This window comes from Pongo pygmaeus, chromosome 11, assembly GCF_028885625.2.
Source record: "Pongo pygmaeus isolate AG05252 chromosome 11, NHGRI_mPonPyg2-v2.0_pri, whole genome shotgun sequence".
Taxonomy (NCBI): Eukaryota; Metazoa; Chordata; class Mammalia; order Primates; family Hominidae; genus Pongo; species Pongo pygmaeus.
Window position 1 is genome coordinate 123,048,252 of NC_072384.2, and position 23,261 is coordinate 123,071,512.

Here is a 23,261-nt window from a genome sequence, read left to right on the forward strand (position 1 = left end):
TTAACTTATTCCAGCATTAACTCACAAGTTCAGAGTCCCAAGTCCCATCTAAGACAAGGCAAGTCCCTTCCATCTAGGAGCCTGTAAAATCAAAAACAAGTTAGTTACTTCCAAGAAACAATGGGATTGGGTAAATACTTCCATTCAAAAAGGGAGAAATTGACCAGAAGAAAGGGGCCGCAGGCTGGCCCCATGTGAGTCCAAAACCCATCAGGGCAGCCATTAAATCTTGAAGCTCCAAAATAATTATAAAGGTTCTTAAATATTTTCAAATCAAAGAAACTGGTTTAGCATTGTTAAATGCTGTATATTAGAGGAGAAAATAGAATCTATTCTAGGTATTTAAGCAAAATGGAATTTTATACAGGGAATGTGGTGCTTACAAAGTGTTGGAGGAGTTTGGGGAGCACAGAGATCATTGCTATGCTCAGTGTCTGGCACCACTACCAGATCTCTGTCTTCCACCCCCCACTTCTCAGTGCTCACCAATCAGATGGCCAGACACTAGGCTGAACTCAGCCACTGTAGCTGCCTTGGTTGCCTCTAGAAAACTGAGAGCAGTGACTAGACACTAGAATCCTTAGTTCTGCTGTTGGAGCTCACGTTTCTGAGGCTTTGCCAGATCACAGAAATAGCATGAGGAAGATGGCTTCTACCTCCGTGCCACCTTCTAGATTCTGCAAGAAGGCATCAAACTTGTAGAACCTAATTTCCAAGGGAGCCATTTTTATCTTTCCAACATCTTCAGTTCAGCTGGGAGGTAGGAATGGATACCTAACAGAGTGCCAGTTGATCACATCCATTATACTTTAGGACCCCTTTTTCCGGTGTCATCTAGTTTCTTCTCAGCTTACTATGGGAAACCATGCTTAGGATAATTTCCTAGGAGTGGGCTTCCTAGGAAAAATGACAATTTACCAACAGAAAAGACAAGAATGTGAATTTCCTGATGTTTGTTTATTTTAATGTTAAACACAAATATTTCTAGTTCAGTAGATAAAATGACATTTAAGAGATTTTCATTCCAAAGTCTCTTCAGTCATATAGGTTGAGTACACCTTATCTGAAATGCTTGAAACTAAGAGTGTTTTGGATTTGGGGTTTTTTCAGATTTTTGAATATTTGAAAGTACCAACTGACATATCTTGGGGATGGAACCCAAGCCTAAACATGAAATTCATTTATGTTTCATATACACCTTATACACATAACCTAAAGGTAATTTTATGCAGTATTTTTAATCACATATGCCACTCATCACATGAGGTCAGGTGTAGAATTTTTTCATGTGATGTCATGTCAGTATTCAAAAAGTGTTGGATTTTGGGCATTTCAAATTTTGAATTTTCAGATTTGGGATGCTGAACCTGTACTGCATAAATGTCAGTTTATTAACAATCAGAGCAAACTATTGCATAAGCATATGGTTGGTTGTATTCATGTCTGTTCATCACAGTAGGTTGTGAGTCCTTTGAAGGTAAGAATCTTACTCTATTCACCTTTGTATACATTCTCCCCCAGCACACAGTTCCCAGCAGAACAGTGTGCTGGGAGCAGTGCACAGTAAATGTCAAGTGGATTGCAATGGATATTATCTGTCATCTGTCGATAAATCTATTTTTTCTCCCTTATTTATCTGCACTTTATTGAGTCAGATTTGACAAGATTCATCCATTAGTCTGAACATTGCATTTAACATGGGAGCCCAGGCCAGATCATACATTTATTATTTTTTCAACATAATTTTGTTTAGCTTATAAACTTTTTTTTTTTTTGAGACAGAGTCTTGCTCTGTCGCCCAGGCTGGAGTGCAGTGGCATGATCTCGGCTCACTGCAGCCTCCACCTCCCAGGTTCAAGCAATTCTCTGCCTCAGCCTCCCAAGTAGCTGGGACTACAGGCATCCACCACCATGCCCGGCTAATTTTTTGTATTTTTAGTAGAGATGATGTTTCACTATGTTGACCAGGCTGGTCTTGAACTCCTGACCTTGTGATCCACCCACCTCAGCCTCCCAAAGTGCTGGGATTACAGGCGTGAGCCACCACATCCGGCCAGCTTATAAACTTTGACTTGTAAAAGCTGTAATAGAGTGTCTTGGAACAGCAAATACCATCCGAGCATGGATGCCCACTTTCATGTTTCTAAAACTCTAAGAGTTAACTGTGGCAAGTGCTGAGTTGTGTAAGAAACGACCATGGAGCAGTGTGTCAGCAGCATGAGGCTTTGGGGCTGTTTGAGGCACCAGTTCTTAGGACAGAGGGAAGACTGCTGGCAAGAGTATCTCAAGACATGCTGTTTTATGCTTTGCACACTTCATTTAATAAATGGAAGGACAGTATAGACAGGGAAGGAGAAGAAAGTTCTACAGTTCCTAATGGAATTGAGAATTTCATAGAGGCCTGGTACCTAGTTCTTTATCTGGATATAGGTGTGTAAGTAGTGCCTAGAGATTAAGAAGAGACTTTTAGAGGCTTACTTGTATAGGACAAGAAATGTGCGTCCCCACTTTTTTGGTTCAAAATAAGAAAAATATTTTATTTATTTATTTATTTTTGAGATGGAGTCTCACTCTGTCACCCAGGCTGGAGTGCAGTGGCGCTATCTCAGCTCACTGCAACATCTGCCTCCTGGGTGCAAGTGATTCTCGTGCCTCAGCCTCCCGAGTAGCTAGGATTACAGGCATGCGCCACCACGCCCAGCTAATTTTTGTATTTTTAGTAGAGACAGTTGACCAGGCTGGTCTTGAACTCCTGACCTCAAGTGATCCACCCACCTCAGCTTCCCAAAGTGCTGGGATTACAGGCGTGAGCCACTGTGCCTGGGCAAGAAAAACAATTTAAAACTTTATAAATTTTTATTAACCTGTGGTGTGCATAGAGAAAAGTAAACAAATTGTAAATGTGCAGCTCGGTTAATTTCCAATAAAGTAAACACGCACCTAAGTAACCACCACCCATGCTAGGAAATACAGCATTATCAGTACCTCAGAAGTTCTCTTATACCCTCTACTGTGCATCTCCCCAAAGGTACCCGCTCCCCAAATCTCTGACACCATAGATTAGTTGGACTTCATATAAATGTAATCATACAGATGCTTTGTTCTGTATCGGGTTTCTTTTACTCCCTGTTCTATTTGTGAAATTCACCATGTTGCTGTATGTAGCTGTCATTCATTAATTTTTGTTGTTGTGTAGCATCTAACTCATGACCATATACCACACTTTATCCCTTCTGCTATTGATGCATATTTGGACTGGTTCCATTTTGAGGCTACTGTATTGATGCTACCCCAAACTTTCTTTTATGTGTCTTTTAGAGCAAATATGTACATTTTCCTCTCGAGTATGAATGTAGAAGTAAAATTACTGGGTCCTGAGGCATGCATATGTTCAGCTTTAGTATGTTCCATTGTGTTTTCCAAAGAATTATAACAATTTCATTCTCACCAGTAGTGTCTAAGATTTCCAGTTCTCCACATCCTTATTTGCACTTGTGAATATCACTCTTATTTTCGCCATTCTTGTATCTCATGTGGTTTCAGTTTCTCCTAATAATGACATTTAGCTTCATTTTGTATGTTCATTGGCCATTTAGATACCCTCCTTTGTGGGGTGACGATTTGTCTTTTACCTGTTTTTTTATTGGATTGCTTATCTTTCACTTACTGATTTATTGGTGAGTTGTTGGTCAGATACATATATTCCAAACTTCTTGTTCTTTTTCTTTCTTTTTTTCTTGAGATAAGGTCTCACTCTGTCATGCAGGCTCACTGCAGCCTTGACCTCCCAGCTTGAAGCAATCTTCCCACCTCAGGGTCCTGAGTAGCTGGGACCGCAGTCGTGTGCCACCGTGCCCGGCTAATTTGTATTATTACTCATAGAGGTGAGGTATCGCTATGTCACCTAAGCTGGAGCTTTTCCTACTCCATAGCTTGCTTTTTCAGCCTATTGGCATCTTGTGGTGAACAGAAGTTCTTCATTTTAATGTAGTCCAGTTCATCAATATTTACCTTATGGTTACAACTTTTGTGTCCTGTGTAAGATATTTTTTGACTACTAAAAGGTCATAAAGATATTCTGTTGTTATATTTGTGAGGTTTTATTATTTTTCTTATTTAGATCTATAATCTACATTGAATTGATCTGTGATTCCTTTTTGTTCTACATGAATACCCAATTTACTCAGCACCATTTATTGAAACGGTTACCAGTTATCCCTTAACAGAAACATCGACTTTGTCATAAGTCAAGTGACTTTATACATACAGTTGTTCCCTGCTATCCTCAGGGTATGCATTCCAAGACCCTCAAAGGATGTCTGAAACTGCAGGTAGTACCAAACCCTATATATACTATGTTTATTCCTATACATATGCACCTATGATAAAGCTTAATTTATAAGTTAGGGACAGTAAGAGATTAACAACAACAATCAATAATAACATAGAACAATCATAACCATATGCTGTAATAAAAGTTACGTGAATGTGGTCTCTCTCTCAAAATAGCTTATTGTACTGTATTCACCTGTTTTTGGACTACAGTTGATCATGGGTAACTGAAACCACAGAAGACAAAATCATGGACTGTACTCAGTACTCTTCCCATTAGTCTATTTGTCTATCCTCATGCCAGTGCCACTGTCATTATTTACTGCAGTTTTGTTATAAGTATTGATATCAGGTAGTGACAGTCCCCCAACTTTGTTCTTCAAAATTATCTTCACTGTTCTTGTATTCTCATATAAATTTTTGAATCAGCTTTTCATTTTCTCCAATGCTGGACTTTTTCTTGGGATTAAATTGAATCTATAGATTAATTTGAGAGATCTGGTATCTTTTGTAATATTGACTATTCCAATACATGGGCATGGCACATTCCTCTATTTGGGTCTTAGTTTATCTTATTAATGTTGTTGTTTTCTGTATAGAGGTCTTGCCTATCATATATTAGATGTATCTCTAAGCATTTGATCTGCTAAGTGCCATTCTAAGTGCTTTACATATATTAACTACCTCATAGGGTAGTTAGCAGAAAACTAAGGAGGCACTATTATCCCATTTTTACAGATGAGACATAGAGAAGTTAAGTAACCTGACCAAGGTCATGTAGCTGTTAAAAGGCTGAACTGAGATTTTAAGTTAAGCAGGCCGACTTCAGAATGCATGCTTTGAACTACTATTCTGTACTATGCCTCCAACATGTTCATGAATGCATTTAATTGCAAACAATGAAAATATATTTAATATCCATCAATCAGATCTTGTTAAATAAAGTCATAGAGTGGAATATTATACAGGCCTTAAAATATAGTTTTCCCTTGGTATAGGTGGGAGACTGGTTCCACAACTCTCCATGGTTATGAAAATCCACAGATGTTCAATTCCCTTATATAAAATGTCATAGTATTTGCATCTAATCAATGCCTATCCTCCTATACATTTTAAATCATCTCTAGATTATTTACAGGTTCTAATATGTAGATTCTGTGTAAATAGTTATTATGCTTTATCATTTAGGGAATCATGACAAGAAAAAAAGTCTGTACGTGTTCAGTGCAGATACAACCATCCATTTTTTCTTTCAAATATTTTTGATCCAAGATTGGTTGAATCCAGATGCAGAACCCATGGATATAGAGGGCCGACTAATAGAGCTCTGTTATTTTGGAAAGGTGCCTGTTAGGTATTATTAATCTTTTTTAAAAAGCAAGTTACAGAACAGCTTGTACAGTGTGGTGCCAGTGTTATAAAACTGTGAGCGTGTATGGGGCGTTAGTTATGGACAAGGGGCTCTGAAATGCATTTTTAATAGTGGGCCTGACTTGTTATTATAAAATAATAAAACTATTTTTATTTAATGGACAGAGAGTATTCTTATTCTCCTCCTATCTAAGTATGTTTCTCGGTAAGTAATAGCTAATGAAAAATAAAAGCACATAATAGCTATTGAATGACTGAACAAGTAATTTTTTGAGCTCTATCATTATTTACATGAGGATTTCCTGGAAGAGAGGAAAGACTTTAGACTTTTTGTGATGAAAAATAGCTCTACTTTTTCCACTGGTACTTGCATTTATTATGATCTCTTTCTTTGCTCTGTGTCTTTTTTTGTTTTTAAAAAATAGAACAACACTTAATGTAAACTTTGGCAATCAAAAAAGTACACGGGTTTCAAAGAGCTTATGTCTTTTTTTTTTTTTTTTTGAGACAGGGTTTCACTCTGTTGCCAAGGCTGGAGTGCAGTGGCACAATCTTGGCTCACTGCAACCTCTTCCTCCCAGGTTCAAGTGATTCTCCTGCCTCAGCCTCCCGAGTAGCTGGGATTACAGACATGTGCCACCACGCCCAGCTAATTTTTGTATTTTTAGTAGAGACAGGGTTTCACCATGTTGGCCAGGATGGTCTCGAGCTCCTGACCTCAAGTGACCGGCCCACCTCGGCCTCCCAAAGTGCTGGGATTACAGGCGTGAGCCACCACATCTGGCCTTCAAAGAGCTTGTCTTTTGTCTGTTTTTGTTTAGGAATCAATTTTAAAACTCTCAAACTATTGATTTGCAAGATTTCTCTTAACCATTGCAACTCTACCTCCCAAATACAATTGAAAAAGGGAACCGTGTTCTCAAAAGAATTAATACCTATCCTTCCCTTCTCTGTGGTGGCTGTTTCAAAATGAGAAATTCCACCTTAAAGAGTTTAGAATTGAGCCGGGCCAAGTAGCCTGTCTAGAGAAATAGCAGATTCCAGCCCATCACAAAAGGGCAAATGGATTGTTTATCCATCACAGCCATAAAACTGCCTGAGAACTGGTCTGTTACCAAAATATATCCTGTTGGTGAATTGATGCACGCTGTTTGGATACAGCGGAGATGTAGAAGAGCAAAGAAGCTGGCTTGCAGCTATGCTCTGAAAATTAGCTGAAGGTCTGGAACTTCATTTTAATCTCAAAACACTGCTGAGGTCTGTGTTTACATATGCCTGTGGGAATGGTCCTTAAAACATGCTCACTTGGGAAAGGAAATAAACATGTCATGTATCATATGTTTAAATTCACACAGGGTTTCCAGTAAATGCTATGATCTATTTGATTTTTTTAAAGCCCTGACACCTGCGTAAAATTGATTCATGTGCATAGGCCTATGGCATAGTTGGATTTCCACACCATAATCCTGAGCGTTCACCACATTTCTGAAAGTAAAAGGTCACCCAAGCACCACAGTCTTGTACCTCATTACATCTTGGATGTCACTTCCCCATTGTAATAACATTAAATGGCTTAACCTTCTGCTCACTTGAAACATACTTAATAACAAGGACGTCACAATCTCTGTAAGTGAGATTGTCCAGCCTCATCAAAAAGAGAACATGGCCATATTTGACTTCACTGGAACAATCTGCAAAAAACAACTAACATTTTAAAAATCTCCAGTAATCTCTAGTTCCTAGTATGTAGAAGGGATGTAAAGTATTTCCCCAGGGAGTTTTGCTTTTGCACAGGAGCCAGGACTCAACAGCTCAAGCAACATTTCCCAAGGTCAGTGACAAAGATGACTCCAGGTCTACAAAGAATTTCCAGATTTTTCTCTTGTGCCTATTTGCACTTATGTATTACTATATTGGAATATCACTCTAGGACTTTCAAAGACTACAATAGCACTAATATAATTCAGATGTTTTTATTCTTTTACACATGTTGCAAAAAAAAAAAAAAAAAAAGAACATGCCAGAAGCTCTGATGTGCCCCCTTTAGCATGAAGAGCTCACATTGGCCTCTGTGATTTAGTGAGGTGAATCCTCTGACCAGGAACCTCAGTGTCACCTGGGAGTTTATCAGAAATGCAGACTCTCAGGCCCCTCCCAGACCTGCTGAATTAGAACGTGCATTTTAACGAACTTCCTGGGAGATCTGAATGCAATATACAGTTTGAAAAGCACTGAAACAGTGTAGATGCACATCCCAGCAAATATGGTGACAATGCCAATTAAATTTCAACCTGCCTGGGCCTGCTTAACAATTATATTGCGTCCAACATAATTCTTTTCTGTTCTCTTATTGCTTAGTGGCCCCTCTGCCCACCCAGATTTGAGCAAAATCGCTTGAATGTTTGACAGTGTCTTTGTGTCTTCTAGCAGATTGCCCTTCCCTAGGCTTGTCATTCTCGCAAGCTGCTTAGCAGTTGTCAAAGATGATGTTATAACCTGCCTGGAAGCTTGTTTGATCTAATGTCACAATCCTATTGACCTGCCAAATCCTGTGATTCATTATAATTAGAACGGTTCATATTTATGTGAATTATGGGTGGGGAAATTTTGTCTGTTTCGTGAAGACCTCTGTTTGGACTTGTTAGATTCTGTGAAATCAAGACAAGCAAGTGATTATATCCTAAATCATGCTTGATAAGAAATAAAGTTTAGAAATATATAGTATACGCAAATACTTTTCCAATTAATATTGATATTATACAAAGTATGCAAATTATACTATTATACTATTGTATTATCACATCAAGAAACATAATACCTGCCTTACTTACCTTTTAGCAAACCAGCACCATTTAAAGAGAACCTACAAAGGAAAGCGAAATTAAAATTATAATTGTTTTTACATGCAATATCCATATTCAGTCATCTAACATAATTTTCCCTATAAATATTTAGTCATATAAATAAACACTGAAATAATTATCTACTTGCTAGGGTATAATTTTTAAATGGTAAAATCATAACTCCCTTCCAAATATAAAATGAATATGTGTCAAAGATTTTATTAAATTCATTAATTAATGAAAGTACCAGTAAGATTTAATGAAGGAACTAGTAAATATGTATAGACAATCTAATAAAGAAATATTACATTGAGATTTCTGGGTTATATACAAAACTAGTTATGTGTCCTACAGGGTTACTACTGTCCTACAGGGCAACAAACTGTAACCTTTGTAGGTTTCATTTCCACCAAATCGAAATTATTTGCATTTCAACCAGACAAAAATCTACCAGCCAACCTGTCATTTCACTAAGTCTGAGATCGTTAATCAATAGTAAACAATAAGTTGAACAAGGTACTTTCCCTTTTATAATCCTGGGGTGGCCTTTGCCCCCATATGACATAGAAATCAGGTTTTACCTTCTGTCTCTGTTTTGTATAATTTTTCTTAACACACTTATAGAAAACCATCTTCTGTTAAAAATGTCAATTTCAACTGCAGGTTTAAATCTGCTCACTTTCCAAGTGGACGTTTATTCTAAAATTACAGAAGGTGCAAATTGACATACTTTTTTCTACCTCAAGTAGTTACTCCTGAGCCTCAGTCAGTTTTCAGTCTTTTTCAAAGCCTTCTCTTTCCACACCTAGTGATTTTTAGTTCTAGAGTTGTAACAATGCTGGGATATCTAAGGTGGCTCAGAGGACGGTTATGACATGGAAAAGACATGCTTTCGGTGACAGAGTGCCCACTCAAAGACCCATTCGTATCAGGCGATTCTACTGCTTTTGCTCATACCATGTGACAGGTAAATCAGCTTCCTGCTTTTGACTGATCCCTATGGACACTGATGTGCTTTCAATAGGAAATTAATATTTTTGAACTTATGCATTCACTTTTCTCCCCTATACATATGCTAATTACATGTAGGTTTCTCTCTGTAATCATTTATATTCATATTCATGAATAATGTTGCCTCCTCCTTGTGATTTGGCTGCTATTGAATCTCATCTGCATTATTCTCAGAAATTGAATTCACTTTGAGCTAATATAGAAAAGAATAAATATTCTGAGTCTGTTAACTAGGAAACATGGACCGATCTATGACTAAAAGTTATTTTCTAGAATAACTGCAGTGTTTTGGTTTGTTTCAGTTTTCTTTAATTTCAGTGTCTGCTTGCATTCAAAGCATTCGCAGCATCTGCAAAGAAGTGGGTCTTGGCTTTTACTCTGCTCCTGGCTTCAGCTTACTCTGTGAAGGCAGCCAAGGGCAGAGACGGCCCTTCACATTCTCAGCAGGGGACCTGGCAGAGGGGAAGATGCCAGAATCATAGAGTTCTCGGCATAAATAGTTTCAAGATCTGAATGCATTCTTTCCTAACAATTGACTGAATGGGTTTGTTCTCTCCCTTTCTTTCTCACTAGCTAACCTTGTGTTGTGTTGGTCTGTTCAATAGCATTCTTCAGGGAAGATGTCTGGAGATAGAATGGAAATTTGTCGCAGTAAACTGCATATGGGAATGTGATGTAGGGTCAGAATTAGTAAATGCTGGGAGTTTTCAGGTTTAGGGTCTGCTGTTGAGATACCCAGAGATGTTTACCAAAAAAAGGAGTGTTTCTGTTTGGCTAAGAATGAAAACACTCTATTTTATGTGTTTATATAAGCATTTACTTTTAAAATTTGTTCTGATGCTTGGGGTAGCTCTATTAGCATTCTTTTCTACACACTGGAGCTTGTCTGCCTCTATTATTGTTTCCTGTAATGAGACATAATAAAGCTCAAGCTTTTACCTAAATATCAAGTTTTATAACTGAAAATGAGACTAGGTTAAAAAATCAAAGGGATTTAGAACTTTCTGCATTTTAACGTTGGAAAATGTTAGTTTTGTGTAATGATTCTTTTTTTTTTCCAAATAATTTAAAAGGCTACATATCAACCTTTGATGGCAAACTGAATTAAAGGTTGACTGTATTTCAAACAATGCAATCCATAGGGTAAGGCTGGAAACACATCTTGTATGCTTTCTTTTTTTTTTTTTTTTTTTTTTTTTTGAGACACAGTCTCACTCTGTCACCCAGGCTGGAATACAGTGGCGCAATCTCAGCTCATTGCAACCTCCACCTGCCGGGCTCAAGCGATTCTCCTGCCTCAGCCTCCTCAGTACCTGGGACTACAGGCACATGCCACCATGTCCGGTTAATTTTTTTGTATTTTTTAGTAGAGACAGGGTTTCACCACATTGGCCAGGCTGGTCCTGAACTCCTGACCTCGTGATGCACCTGCCTCGGCCTCCCAAAGTGCTGGGATTACAGGAGTGAGCCACCGCACCCAGCCTGTATGCCTTTATTTTAAAAGATACTTGGATCATGGAGGAATGGTACATTGATTATTATATAGATTCTTAGGGATATTTCTTTTTTTGGCATGATATGAAAATTATAAACAATCATTTCTAGTTTAGTCTGTTTTGAAACACTCTGATTTTCACATTCTGATTTTTTTCCTCCTTGATTTCATTTTATTATAATAAAAATAACAGGTATTGACTCTAGAAAATTTGGAAGATCCTGGAGTATAGAGAAGATAATAGGCATCTGTAATGTCACAACACAGAGAATAAATTACTCTTAACATTTTTATTTCCTTCTGACATTTTATCCATGCTTACAAGTATATATTTATATAAAATTAGGATCATCCTTTCTGTAAAGCTTGTATTCTGTTTAAAACATCTCACTTATGGTTACCTTGAAACCATAGAAAATGAGGTTGCAGAAATTTGTCTTTTCAAATGGAAAATGTTCCTGCTATATTATTAAATAAGAAGGCAGCATGGTTTTTATCTCATTTTTGGTGTAAGCAGCATATGCTTGATTTATTGTTCTAGATTCTTTCTTATTATGATGTATGTTCCATACTTTATACATTTTTGCTTGTTTCTGATGTTTCTGTAATGGAGCATGTGTTACTTTTTGGACTTAAATGGCATGAGCTGAAATAACCCAACAAGAACCCAACAGGAATCATACCTGTATGTAAACTTCATGAGCAGCCTTATTATCGTCTCCGGTTATTTTCTTAGAATCAATTCCTAGGAGTGGAATCACTGGGTCTAGGTGTTTGAATATGCTGTATATTTTGTATACTTTGTAGTCTAGTTATATCTCTCTATGGGAAGGAGTTTTACATTTGTTCCTTGCAAAGTAAAGAATACTTATTCTCACCATTTTTGCTCTCGTGTCTTTCCCTTATGCCTTTTGCACCATTCTCTTTACCTGTCTTCCACATATTTCATATGTTCCCTATCAACCATCTGCACTCTTTCCTCTCTTCTCCCCATCCCTCAAATCCACCCATTCAGGACAGTTATCCCCATTTTTTGCCCTCTGTTACATGGTCATCTGCCCTACAGCTTGCCCTTGCTGTCCTGTAGAACCATGAACCGTTTTCCCTCTGCCCTCACATACTGTGCAAGCACTGTGCAGCTCCAAAGAAGTAACCTCCTAACTTTGAATATGCAAAAAAGTAAAAAAATAAAAACCACAGATCCAGTTCAGAGACAGATATTTTGTGAGCTTTCATAGTTTCTGTGAATTTAGTAGCTTAAAAAAAAAACTAACATAAAAAGTTGTTTTCAAATTTTCAAGTATTTACAGTCTTTAATTTTAGAAACTGTTTGGAATAATTTTATTATAAGAAATTTAGAGACTTATATTAAAAAGCTCATTAGCTAGAGTCCAAGTATTTTCCTTACAAAAATACCTACATGTCTTTATTACAATATTACCTTTATGGCTGAAAAATCTCACCGACAGCCATATTGACTAAAATTACTTTTGCCTCAAATGCTGGGGCTATGAACCAAAATAGTCTAGTCTCCTGATGCATTGAAGATGAACAGAATTCATTTATAAAAATTATTCCAACCAGATGTCTGAGAATTTGGTTACACATCAGCAATTACAAAGGAAGACAGAGGAAAGGAAGACAAATTTTTATTTATATATTGAAACAATGGGTACTAAGTATTATAGATAACTGGGATAAGGGAAAGGCATTCCATTCTTATGCCTTTGGATCCTCATAGTTTACCTCCCACTTTTGAGTGAGAACATAAAATGTTAACATAAAATGTTTGGTTTTCCATTCCTGAGTTACTTTACTTAGAATACTAGTCTCCAATCTCATCCAGGTTGCCGTGAGTGCCATTAATTCATTTCTTTTTACGGCTGAGTAGTATTCCATTTTATATATGCCACAGTTTCTTTATCCACTAGTTGACTGATGGGCATTTGGGTTGGTTCCACATTTTTGCAATTGTGAATTGTGCTGCTATACTGCTATAGACATGAGTGTGCAAATATCTTTTTCGTATAATGACTTCTTTTCCTCTGGGTAGATACCCAGTAGTGGGATTGCTGGATCAAATGGTAGTTCTACTTTTAGTTCTTTAAGGAATCTCCACACTGTTTTCCATAGTGGTTGTACTAGTTTACATTCCCACCAGCAGTGTAGAAGTGTTTCCTGTTCACCGCATCCAAGCCAACATGTATTATTTTTTAATTTTTTGATTATGGCCATTGTTGCAGGAGTAAGGTGGTATTGCATTATGGTTTTGAATGACACAAAGGACTCTGGGGACTTGGGGAAAGGATGAGAAGGGGGCGAGAGATAAAAGACTACAAATTGGGTGCAGTGTCTACTGCTCGGATGATAGGTACACCAAAATCTCACAAATCATCACTGAAGAATTACTCAAGCTGGGCGTGGTGACTCATGCCTGTAATCCCAGCACTTTGGGAGGCCGAGGTGGGCGGATCACCTAGGTTGGGAGTTTGAGACCAGCCTTACCAACATGGAGAAACCCTGTCTCTACTAAAAATACAAAATTAGCTGGGCATGGTGGCACATGCCTGTAATCCCAGCTACTCAGGAGGCTGAGGCGGGAGAATCACTTGAATCCGGGAGGCGGAGGTTGTGGTGAGCTAAGATCACACCATTACACTCCAGCCTGAGCAACAAGAGTGAAACTCCATCTCAAACAAACAAACAAAAAAAGAATTTACTCATGTAACCAACCACCACCTGTTCCCCAATAACCTATGGAAATAAAACATTAAAAAAGGACACAAAAGGAGAAATGCATTCCAGTGTCCCAATTCCTGTAACTCAATGTCTGCTACGTGTTAGGCACTAGGCTAGGAGCTTTTGGAATAATGCAAAGACCCTGACCTTGCTGATCAGACCCTATAATCAACTTAGAAGAAAGGCAGGCAACACACAACAATAGCAAAAGGCAATGCAAGGAAGGGATTTTGGAGTCACATTCAGCAAGTGCCTTCACATTCAGTTCAGGGAGAAAGCGAGAGAAAGGTTGGTTCCAACTGTGTTAATACATGAAGATATTTTGGAAAGGAAGTATCTTTTAAATTCAGCCTTAGAAGCACCAATAAGATCTTGATGGAAGCGATTAAAGTGTGGTGTACGTAAAACAAATGCAAAACTTTGACCCTAAAATTGTATTAGGCATATCTGGGAAAAGCAAACAGACCTATGTGAGTGAGGCAGAAAGTTCAAATGGGAAAGTGAGAGAAAACCTGGAAGATAGGTTAATGAAACCCATGTCATAGAAGACTTTGTAAATCTCTACGCTAGTATTTCTGAGTTTTCTTTTTTATTTATTTATTTATTTATTATTATACTTTAGGTTTTAGGGTACATGTGCGCAATGTGCAGGTGAGTTACATATGTATACATGTGCCATGCTGGTGCGCTGCACCCACCAACTCGTCATCTAGCATTAGGTATATCTCCCAATGCTATCCCTCCCCCCTCCCCCCACCCCACAACAGTCCCCAGATTGTGATGTTCCCCTTCCTGTGTCCATGTGTTCTCATTGTTCAGTTCCCACCTATGAGTGAGAATATGCGGTGTTTGGTTTTTTGTTCTTGCGATAGTTTACTGAGAATGATGATTTCCAATTTCATCCATGTCCCTACAAAGGACATGAACTCATCATTTCTTATGGCTGCATAGTATTCCATGGTGTATATGTGCCACATTTTCTTAATCCAGTCTATCATTGATTGACATTTGGGTTGGTTCCAAGTCTTTGCTATTGTGAATAATGCTGCAATAAACATACGTGTCCATGTGTCTTTATAGCAGCATGATTTATAATCCTTTGGGTATATACCCAGTAATGGGATGGCTGGGTCAAATGGTATTTCTAGTTCTAGATCCCTGAGGAATTGCCACACTGACTTCCACAATGGTTGAACTAGTTTACAGTCCCACCAACAGTGTAAAAGTGTTCCTATTTCTCCACATCCTCTCCAGCACCTGTTGTTTCCTGACTTTTTAATGATTGCCATTCTAACTGGTGTGAGATGGTATCTCATTGTGGTTTTGATTTGCATTTCTCTGATGGCCAGTGATGGTGAGCATTTTTTCATGTGTTTTTTGGCTGCATAAATGTCTTCTTTTGAGAAGTGTCTGTTCATGTCCTTCGCCCACTTTTTGATGGGGTTGTTTGTTTTTTTCTTGTAAATTTGTTGGAGTTCATTGTAGATTCTGGATATTAGCCCTTTGTCAGATGAGTAGGTTGTGAAATTTTCTCCCATTTTATAGGTTGCCTGTTCACTCTGATGGTAGTTTCCTTTGCTGTGAAGAAGCTCTTTAGTTTAATTAGATCCCATTGGTCTATTTTGGCTTTTGTTGCCATTGCTTTTGGTGTTTTAGACATGAAGTCCTTGCCCATGCCTATGTCCTGAATGGTAATGCCTTGGTTTTCTTCTAGGGTTTTTATGGTTTTAGGTCTAACATTTAAGTCTTTAATCCACCTTGAATTGACTTTTGTATAAGGTGTAAGGAAGGGATCCAGTTTCAGCTTTCTATATATGGCTAGCCAGTTTTCCCAGCACCATTTATTAAATAGGGAATCCTTTCCCCATTGCTTGTTTTTCTCAGGTTTGTCAAAGATCAGATAGTCGTAGATATGCGGCGTTATTTCTGAGGGCTCTGTTCTGTTCCATTGATGTATATCTCTGTTTTGGTACCAGTACCATGCTGTTTTGGTTACTGTAGCCTTGTAGTATAGTTTGAAGTCAGGTAGCGTGATGCCTCCAGCTTTGTTCTTTTGGCTCAGGATTGACTTGGCGATGCAGGCTCTTTTTTGGTTCCACATGAACTTTAAAGTAGTTTTTTCCAATTCTGTGAAGAAAGTCATTGGTAGCTTGATGGGGATGGCATTGAATCTGTAAATTACCTTGGGCAGTATGGCCATTTTCACGATATTGATTCTTCCCACCCATGAGCATGGAACGTTCTTCCATTTGTTTGTATCCTCTTTTATTTCATTGAGCAGTGGTTTGTAGTTCTCCTTGAAGAGGTCCTTCACATCCCTTGTAAGTTGGATTCCTAGGTATTTTATTCTCTTTGAAGCAATTGTGAATGGGAGTTCACTCATGATTTGGCTCTCTGTTTATCTGTTATTGGTGTATAAGAATGCTTGTGATTTTTGTACATCGATTTTGTATCCTGAGACTTTGCTGAAGTTGCTTATCAGCTTAAGGAGATTTTGGGCTGAGACAATGGGGTTTTCTAGATATACAATCATGTCGTCTGCAAACAGGGACAATTTGACTTCCTCTTTTCCTAATTGAATACCCTTTATTTCCTTCTCCTGCCTAATTGCCCTGGCCAGAACTTCCAACACTATGTTGAATAGGAGTGGTGAGAGAGGGCATCCCTGTCTTGTGCCAGTTTTCAAAGGGAATGCTTCCAGTTTTTGCCCATTCAGTATGATATTGGCTGTGGGTTTGTCATAGATAGCTCTTATTATTTTGAGATACGTCCCATGAATACCTAATTTATTGAGAGTTTTTAGCATGAAGGGTTGTTGAATTTTGTCAAAGGCCTTTTCTGCATCTATTGAGATAATCATGTGGTTTTTGTCTTTGGTTCTGTTTATATGCTGGATTACATTTATTGATTTGCGTATATTGAACCAGCCTTGCATCCCAGGGATGAAGCCCACGTGATCATGGTGGATAAGCTTTTTGATGTGCTGCTTGATTCGGTTTGCCAGTATTTTATTGAGGATTTTTGCATCAATGTTCATCAGGGATATTGGTCTAAAATTCTCTTTTTTTGTTGTGTCTCTGCCCGGCTTTGGTATCAGGATGATGCTGGCCTCATAAAATGAGTTAGGGAGGATTCCCTCTTTTTCTATTGATTGGAATAGTTTCAGAAGGAATGGTACCAGTTCCTCCTTGTACCTCTGGTAGAATTCAGCTGTGAATCCGTCTGGTAAAATACTTTACAGACAAGCAAATGCTGAGAGATTTTGTCACCACCAGGCCTGCCATAAAAGAGCTCCTGAAGGAAGCGCTAAACATGGAAAGGAACAACTGGTACTAGCCGCTGCAAAATCATGCCAAAATGTAAAGACCATCGAGACTAGGAAGAGACTGCATCAACTAACAAGCAAAGTAACCAGCTAACATCATAATGACAGGATCAGATTCACATATAACAATATTAACTTTAAATGTAAATGGACTAAATGCTCCAAATAAAAGACACAGACTGGCAAATTGGATAAAGACTCAAGACCCATCAGTGTGCTGTATTCAGGAAACCCATCTCACGTGCAGAGACACACATAGGCTCAAAATAAAAGGATGGAGGAAGATCTACCAAGCAAATGGACAACAAAAAAAGGCAGGGGTTGCAATCCTAGTCTCTGATAAAACAGACTTTAAACCAACAAAGATCAAAAGAGACAAAGAAGGCCATTACATAATGGTAAAGGGATTAATTCAACAAGAAGAGCTAACTATCCTAAATATATATGCACCCAATACAGGAGCACCCAGATTCATAAAGCAAGTCCTGAGTGACCTACAAAGAGACTTAGACTCCCACACATTAATAATGGGAGACTTTAACACCCCACTGTCAACATTAGACAGATCAATGGGACAGTAAGTCAACAAGGATACCCAGGAATTGAACTCAGCTCTGCAACAAGCAGACGTAATAGACATCTATAGAACTCTCCACCCCAAATCAACAGAAGATACATTTTTTTCAGCACCACACCACACCTATTCCAAAATTGACCACATACTTGGAAGTAAAGCTCTCCTCAACAAATGTAAAAGAGCAGAAATTATAACAAACTATCTCTCAGATCACAGTGCAATCAAGCTAGAACTCAGGATTAAGAATCTCACTCAAAACCGCTCACCTACATGGAAACTGAACAACCTGCTCCTGAATGACTACTGGGTACATAACGAAATGAAGGCAGAAATAAAGATGTTCTTTGAAACCAATGAGAACCAAGACATAACATACCAGAATCTCTGGGATGCATTCAAAGCAGTGTGTAGAGGGAAATTTATAGCACTAAATGCCCACAAGAGAAAGCAGGAAAGATCCAAAATTGACACCCTAACATCACAATTAAAAGAACTAGAAAAGCAAGAGCAAACACATTCAAAAGCTAGCAGAAGGCAAGAAATAACTAAAATCAGAGCAGAACTGAAGGAAATAGAGACACAAAAAACACTTCAAAAAATCAATGAATCCAGGAGCTGGTTTTTTGAAAGGATCAACAAAATTGATAGACCGCTAGCAAGACTAATAAAGAAAAAAAGAGAGAAGAATCAAATAGATGCAATAAAAAATGATAAAGGGGATATCACCACTGATCCCACAGGAATACAAACTACCATCAGAGAATACTACAAACACCTCTACGCAAATAAACTAGAAAATCTAGCAGAAATGGATAAATTCCTCGACACATACACTCTCCCAAGACTAAACCAGGAAGAAGTTGAATCTCTGAATAGACCGATAACAGGATCTGAAATTGTGGCAATAATCAATAGCTTATTTCCGAGTTTTCTATTTAGACTCATGACATCAGAATTACCTTGTGGTGTTAAAATGTAGACTCCTGGGCCGCACTTCTGATCAGAGTCAGAGGGCAGTACCCTGAATCTGCATTTTAACCATCTTCCTAGAAGATTCCAATGCACACTAAAATTTGAGAACGTTTGTCATTCAAATAACCATCAGGGCAGTGTGGCCTAGAGGTATGAGGAAGAAAGGATTCGTCCTTTTGGACGTCCCTCTGCCAGGGAAGTCTCAAAGCAGCATTCTTTAGCTCTGCGCATTATACATTTAGGTAAAATGACTGTTTTTATCTTCCAGGCTTCGTTAGGGCTCAGACTTGAGTCCAGTGGAGCTGCCTGGGAGACGATCTGAGTGGCAGAATCTTCTGTCCCCCACGAGAGAGGAGAGGCTTGTTTGCAGTGTGAAGCTCATTGCACCTGGCTCGCCTCCTTCCCTCAGAATTCTTAGGCCTTTAAAAACACACAAACAAAATGCCCTCAGAGCTTCGGGGGTGAGATTTTATCACACCGTCCTGTGTAGAGGACACAGTGAGGGTCCTGAGATCCCACTCATATGGAAGTTGAAAGGCAGATACTGTTTGGAAGAGGAGAGACTAGACTAAATTTTATCTTACTTTTTAAAAAGAGGTACTATATTCACATGATACAAAATTCAAAAGGTACACGCGGCATCCTGTGAAAAGTCTCCTTCCTGATTGTACCCAGCCATCCAAGTAGCACCTCTGTGTATTCTAGTGAAAGAGTATCTCTGGATCTGCCCAGCTTTTAAAAATGGAAATGGTAATATACTGTATGCACTGTTCTGCACCTTGCTTTTTAAAATTTATTGTCAGAGCTTCCTCGTTCTTTTTGCAGCGGCATAGTATTCCACTGCGTGGCTATATCGTAGTTAAATTTAACTAGTCCTCTATAGGTGGAACTTGGGTTATTTCCAGTGTGATGCTATTACAAACAATACTACAACAGATAGCTTGTAAATATCTCCTTTTAAACGTGAGCAGTTATATCTCTAAGGTCAAGTCCCAGAATGAGATTGTTGGGCTGCAGGATAAATAAATGTGTAATTTTTAAAGCTATTGACAGGCTCCTCCCCATAAATGTTATACCATTTTGCATTCATATGATTAATGAAAAAGAGTCCCAGTTCACCCTTACAGTTTCATAAACAGAACGTTAAACCTTCGCATCTCTGTCAGCAGGGACAAGCGAGGAGTTGATTCTCTGCACGGTTTGTGTGGGAAGGTGGAGGAGGGAGCAGCTATACTGGGAACCTCGCCAGGGGTCCAGAGCCTGCTTTGCAGACAGCGGCAGGCATTCAGTGGCAACAAAAGAGCCCACCAGCTTTTTAGTTTTTGTTTATGTGTCTGAAATATATTTTGAAATTTTAATTTAAAAATTAACAGTAAAATTGACTTCATGTTTGCATAAAGTTCCATGAATGTTAATACATGTATTGATCTGAGTGACCCCCACCGTGATAAAGAACAGTTGCATCATCCTCAAACCTCCCTCCTCCCATCCCTTTGGAGTCACAACCTCCCCCCACCCTGAAACCCCTAGGCAACTGGTAATCAACTCTCCATCACTATGGTTTTATCTTTTCAAGAATGTTATCTAAAGAGAACCATACAGTATGTATCCCTTGGAGCTTGACTTCTTCCGTTCAGCATAATTTCCTGGAGGTTTCATCCAAGCTGTTGCATGCATCAGTAGTGTGTTGCTTTTTACTGCTGACAAGTGTCACAGTTTATTTACCCATTCACCCATTCAGGGGCATTGGGGTTGTTTCCAGTTTGGGCTGATTATTAATAAAACTGCTATAAGCATACATGTACCATTATTTGTGCGAACATAAGTTTTACTTTCTCCCTAGTATAATTTTCATACCTTATTATGAGTAAGCTTAGGGATATTTTTATACATTTAAGAGACATTTATATTTCCTTTTCTGTTAGCTGCTCATTTCTTTTATCCATTTTTCTTTTTGGTGGTTGTTGATTTTTATTTTAGAAAGATTGGTTTAAGGGAGTTCATAGGACATCCAGATGGAAATGTTTAGCATTCAATCAAAAAATGCAGGCCTCAATTTTGAGAGAGAGGCTCAAAGATGTGGATTTGAGAGGCACACTGATAGGGAATGGAGAGTTGAAGCCAGGGAGCGATGTAAACTCGAGAGAAACACACAAGGCTCGAAGACAGAATCTGTGCAAATGCCCATGTTTAGGATGCGGAAAGAGGAGGACGTAAAGGAAGAAACCAAGAAAGAGACTTCTTAGAAGTCACAGAAGAACCAGGCTATTTCAGGGTAACATTAATAAAAGCTGAATTTTAAAGGTCTGATAAGTAAAGGGTTTAAATCCCAGAGCACAACGTCAAGAGAAAGAGAGAACATCTTTCTCCAAGAATTCCAAATAACAGGCCTGCAGTTCATTCTGATTGTTGTAGCAAGGTCACATGATCACCCCTGCACTATTCACTATGAAAGGAATTCAGTGCGTTGATTGGCCTACCTAGGTCATGTGCTTCAACTCCATAATTTCCCAGAACCTCATGGATCCCCAAGGGGAAATATGGGACTGTTGGAAGACTTAGATGCTGAAGAAACAGCCAATGAATGTCCAGTGAGTGGCCTTTGAGAGTGGCGTATCATCTGAGCGTAGGAGCTTACAAGCAGCTGCACATTAAGTTGAGAGCCTGGAGGCAACATGTGTAGAAAACCCAAAGAGTTTGGCTCAATTCTGGTAACCAAGAAGCCTATACGAAGGATTTTTTTCCCCAAAATTAAGGCAATATCGGTGCATATTCATACACCCAAGAAAAGAAACCACAGGGAGGGAAGCTGCAGAGATGGTGAAGCCTGAGGGGACAGTGGAGGGGAACTGAAGTGCGTACTGGTGAAGCCCTGGAGCCAGGTGCAGGTGGTGAGGACACTCAACTCTTCCTCTGAAAGGCAGTCTCCCCCCACCCCCGCCCCATCCACTCTAACTCCCCCCCATCCACTCTCACTTCCCCCACACCCTCACTCCTCCCGACCACCCTCACTCCTACCCCCATCATTCCTCGCCTATCACCCTCACTCCTCCCCATCCACCCTCACTCCTCCCCATCCGCCCACACTCCTCCCCATCCGCCCACACTCCTCCCGACCACCCTCACTCCTCCCCATCCGCCCTCACCCCTCCCCCATCCACCCTCACTCCTCCCCCATCCACCCTCACTCCTCCCCATCCACCCTCACTCCTCCCCCATCCACTCTCACTCCTCCCCCATCCACCTTCACTCCTCACCCATCCGCCCTCACTCCTCCCCATCCACCCTCACTCCTCACCCATCCACTCTCACTCCTCCCCATCCACCCTCACTCCTCCCCCATCCGCCCTCACTCCTCCCCCATCTGCCCTCACTCCTCCCCCATCCGCCCTCACTCCTCCCCCATCCGCCCTCACTCCTCCCCCCTCACTCCTCCCCCATCCACTCTCACTCCTCCCCCATCCACCCTCACTCCTCCCCATCCACCCTCACTCCTCCCCCATCCACCCTCACTCCTCCCCCATCCACCCTCACTCCTCACCCATCCACTCTCACTCCTCTCCCATCTGCCCTCACTCCTCCCCCATCCGCCCTCACTCCTCCCCCATCCACCTTCACTCCTCCCCCCTCACTCCTTCCCCATTCACCCTCACTCCTCCCCCATCCACTCTCACTCCTCCCCCATCCACCCTCACTCCTCCCCATCCACCCTCACTCCTTCCCCATCCACCGTCACTCCTCCCCATGCACCCTCACTCCTCCCCCATCCACCCTCACTCCTCCCCCATCCACCCTCACTCCTCCCCCATCCACCTTCACTCCGCCCCCATCCACCCCCACTCCTCCCCCATCCACCTTCACTCCTCCCCCCTCACTCCTCCCCCATCCACCCTCACTCCTTCCCCATCCACCCTCACTCCTCCCCCATCCACCCTCACTCCTCCCCCATCCATACTCACTCCTTCCCCATCCACCCTTAGTCCTCCCCATCCACCCTCACTCCTCCCTCATCCACCCTCACTCCTTCCCCATCCACCCTGACTTCTCCCCGCCCCCATCCACCCTCCCCACTGCAGTCAGTCAATCTTTTTAAAGTGAAAACCCAGTCATGTTGCTACCCAGTGAGAGCTACTTCGGGGCCTCAGGCTGCTCCCAGGACGTAGTACTCATGGCGTGGGTTGGACTTTAGGGCCCTGTGTAAAGTAGCTCCTGCCTGTGTTCACGCTCTCTCTCCAGCCCCTAGGGACCATCAAGATCCCTCACTGGCCTCTTTCCCTCTGAAATAATGGTAACTACCTATCTCTTTACCAGACCGTGAGGTCCAGGACAGGTGGGGATGGTGTGTGTTTGGTTCACCTGGATCCTCTAGCACTGTGTTTGGCAAACAGTAGGCACTCATACATGGCCACTGTATGAAGGATGGATGGATGCCCACTAATCTGTGAAACTTGCTGTTGCCTTAGTGATTATTTCTAAGATCTAATTCTCACCCATTGTTTATTCAAATCAGATGTCATTGTATTAGACACTAAGCAAGAGAAATAAATAATGAAGTTATTAGAAAATCAAGACCAAGTCTTAGAATTCTATTATACA

General features: G+C 40.1%; 1 protein-coding gene across 2 annotated transcripts in view; it reads left to right on the forward strand.

Moving 5' to 3' along the window:
• SGPP2 (sphingosine-1-phosphate phosphatase 2) overlaps positions 1–23,261 on the forward strand; it is a 142,063-nt gene that overhangs the window by 115,582 nt on the left and 3,220 nt on the right. The window lies entirely within an intron of this gene.